Source organism: Malania oleifera, chromosome 4 (genome assembly GCF_029873635.1).
Source record: "Malania oleifera isolate guangnan ecotype guangnan chromosome 4, ASM2987363v1, whole genome shotgun sequence".
NCBI lineage: Eukaryota > Viridiplantae > Streptophyta > Magnoliopsida > Santalales > Ximeniaceae > Malania > Malania oleifera.
The window spans coordinates 50,279,353-50,283,610 of NC_080420.1; positions in this window are offsets into that span (position 1 = coordinate 50,279,353).

Sequence of the window (4,258 nt, forward strand, 5' to 3'; positions counted from 1 at the left end):
CAGAATGGGATCAATCACCTGATCCTGAGAGGTCAGTCGCCTGATGCTATTCTGTCTGTTTATTTTTCATCAACATAAAACGTCAGTCACCTGATCAAGTATGGTCAGCCGCTTAAGATTGCATCTTTCCAAAAACTTTGTTTATTTAATATGTTAAACCTTCAATTTTTGAAAAACTTATATGAGACTTAATTTAAAATCATTTTCCGGGTTTTTCAAAATCAATTCTCTAAGTCAATATTGAATCCTAAGAGCTTCAACCATTCATATTGAAATTTTTCAAAGTACTTACATGAGACTTCTTAAAAGACTATGACTTTTCTAATCACTAAGTTTTCATGTGTAGCATCTTTTCTTCAAGTATAGCTTGATTTCAAGCTTCAATAGTTTATAGCTTTATAAGATCTTCTTTCTTGAAGTATAAGCTTTCAATAACACTTGTAAGCACTTGATCTTGTATATTCGTATACTTGAATCTTGAAACATCACTTAACCAAATATGTTAAGTTTCCCTTATTTGTTATCATCAAAATAAGACCCATAAGCCTTACTAAGCCAACAAGTATCTCTTAATGCCCTACTGCGCACAAAACTCCATAAACCGAGAATCAACGTACTCAGTCCGATTTTCCGACCTCAAGTATTTGATTCTCCTCCCTATCTAGTTTTCCACTTCAACCTTCCAAATCTTGAACTTGGCAAACGTATCAGACTTATGCCGCATGAAGTATACCCAGACTTTCCATGAGTAATCATCAATAAAATTCACATAATACACATGTCCACCCTTTGATGCAACTCTAAACGGACCCCAAACATCAGAATGCACATAATCAGGAATACCTTTCGTCTTGTGAACAATTGACTTGAATTTTGCCCTATTTTGTTTTCCAAGTACACAAATTTTGTAAAAATAAAGCTAACATGATTTTAAACCCTTCAAGAGTTTCCTCTTGTGTAATTATTTCATAACATGTTCCCCCATATGCCCAAGACGCATATGCCACAAGACGGTCTCATTAGATTCAGCATCTATAGCTACAGCTCCACCTACAATTGTAGTTCCCTGCAATGTGTAGATATTCCCATCTAACTTTCATCCTTTCGTCACCATTAGATTTCCTTTCCAAACTTTCATAACTCCACCTTCGGACTTGTAATTGAAACCATTACAATCCAAAGTGCTAAGGGATATCAAACTCTTCCTCAACTCCAGTATATATCTTGCATTGTTCAAGGTTCTCACTGCACCATCAAACATTTGAATCTTAACACTTCCTATGCCAATGATCTTGCAAGAAACATCATTACCCATAAGAACTGAACCTGAATTCACTAACCTGTAAGTGCTGAACCACTCCTTGTTTAGAGTCATATGGTAAGAACAAGTCAAGTCAAGTATCCAAGAGTCTGTAAGATTATCTGACCCCGATGAAACTGAAAAAACATCACCATCACTGCAAACTGAACCTCCTTCTTGAACCACATTCACTGATTTCAAAATCCCCTTATGTTTTTCAGCATTTCCCTTCTTCTAATCTGGATACTCTGGTTTAACATGCCCCGTTTTACCGCATTTATAACACCGTATTTTCCTTTTCTTCTTGGATTGATTGCAGGATTTCTAACTTGACCCACTTTTGAACTTTCCTTTGCCATACTCATTATGACCTTTCACCACAAGTCCTTCTCCTTCATCATATATTTTTAGCCTTTGATGAAAATTCAGTAAGGCACTTGTTACCTTTTCTAGATTAAGAGTCTTTTTTCCCCACGTATGAGCGATAACTAGATTTTCATAGGTATGAGTCGATGGCAAGGAGTTCAAAAACATCAAAGTTTTGTTATCTTCATCAAACTTAATATCAACTCTCCTCAAATCACTTATGATTTGATTAAAAGCATTGATATGTTGATCTAAGTTTGATCTTTCAACCATCTTAAGCCAATAAATACGCTGCTTAAGAAAAAGTTTATTGTTGAGTGATTTGGATATGTACCGATTTTCTAACTTTCACCATATAGCCGCAGGAGAATCCTCCTCCATCACACGATAGAGCACTTCGTCAGCCAAACACAAGCGTATTGTAGAAGCGCCCTTTGCTTGCAAATCTCCCCATGTTGCCTCATTCATTCCTTCCGGTTGAACGTCAAGTAAAGTCTTAGTCATTCCTTGTTGCACAAGAATATCCTTGACTCTCCTTTGCAATAAACCAAAATTTATGGTTCTATCGAATTTGACAATGTCAAATTAATCTTACAAAAGATGATCCCAATGTCATAATAACAAAAGCTCTGATACCAATTTGTTGTAATAATGGTTGGATAAAGGATGCACAGCAGAATAAAACACAAGCAACAACTCAACCAGTATATAAAACAACAAAAACAACAACAACACGAGAATTTACATGGTTCGGTAATGCCTATATCCACAGAAGCAATCGGCACAACAATTTCACTAAGAAATTATAGAGTACACAATACACTTCTTAAAAATGATCTCTCTTTTTCACAATACCCTCAGATAAGGATATATAGACTTTCCTTCAAAGGTTTCCCCCCAAAAATCAATCAACCTAACGTTCAAATTCAAATTTTGAATTTCTATCTCACAGCTCAGAAACCAAACCGTCGACGGTTTTTCTGAGATTCTTTGAAACTGTCAAACCGTCGACGATTTGAGATACCAAGAGCATGTTTCTAAAAATGTCTGAGATTTCAGTGAAACCATCAACAGTTTCAGAAAAGCCACAGAAAACCGTCGATGGTTGACTTCCAGAATTTTGCACTATATTCTTCTCCTTGTGTAACTTAGTCATCTCAAGAAATGAGCCACCATTCACAACATTTTGAAATTCAATATAGGCGGTTGACCGCCCGAAGGGCACAATCAACCAGTATTAATTGCTCATAGGTGGTCAACCACCTGTTCCATTAATGGTGGTTGACCAACAAAGCTAGAAACTTGATTTTTAGGTGTTTTTGTTATGTTTTTAAGATTCTATAATGTGATCTAAATTTTGTGATTTTTTATGCGATTGAATTGAGTCCTCTTAATCCTACATTGTGTCCATTTTATGGTTTTTATTCCCAAATAATCAAAACCATCTTCTTCTTTTTTCAAAAAAAAAATTGATTTTCAAACACTATTTATGATGTCACTTTTAAATAAGTTTTTAAAATCATTTTTTTATAAATAAATAAAAAATAGTAAGAGTTTTCAAGGAAAATGCATTGTGCAGGTTTTATGGTTTTCATTACTAAAAAACTAAATCACTTTTTTTTTTAGTAAAACTACTTTTACAACATTATTTGTGATGCGGTTATTAAATAGGTTCCTAAAATTAATTTTCTAAAATGCAGAGTTTTCCAGGAAGTTGTCTTTAAAAACTAGAATTAAAAAGATGATTCTTAGAAATTCGGTTTTCTAAAATTTATTTTTTTTCTCAAAAAAAATACTAAAAAATATTTTTGTCCTTTTTTTTTTTTTGAAATAAAGGAAAATGAAGTGATAATTAAAATAGTGGGATTTCCATGAGGTTCAAACCTCTATAAATCTCATGAAATATCTCTCTATGAGTTAGGGTGATGCAAACTTTTTCGAAAAAATAATAATAAAACTCTGCCATTTTGTTGCAAACGATTGATTGCTCTCTGTGTGCCAGTCAATTGTATTATCCTGAGAGTAGGGAAGGTCGATTGAACCATATGGATGATCGAATGCTCCTTACTTTTCTATCGTTTTCATGTTTTTTTTTTTCAAACCTCTATAAATCTCATGAAATATCTCTCTATGAGTTAGGGTGATGCAAACTTTTTCGAAAAAATAATAATAAAACTCTGCCATTTTGTTGCAAACGATTGATTGCTCTCTGTGTGCCAGTCAATTGTATTATCCTGAGAGTAGGGAAGGTCGATTGAACCATATGGATGATCGAATGCTCCTTACTTTTCTATCGTTTTCATGTTTTTTTTTTTCAAAAAAAAAAAATTTGAGAAAAAATGCACACACACATACACAGACAAAATTATGGTAATCCGTCATAGAACAAGCACTAATAGGATTTATAATTAATTATTTTCCTATTTTAAATATTTAATTGATTATCTTTCCTATTCATAAATATACTATAAATTCAAATCTTTTAAAAGGTTTTTTCTTTATTTTTTACTTTTTAAAAATTAAAATAATTTGACAACTCCATTTTAAAATAAAATAAGTGAATTAGTAAACAAACTAGTTTTCTTTACCTAA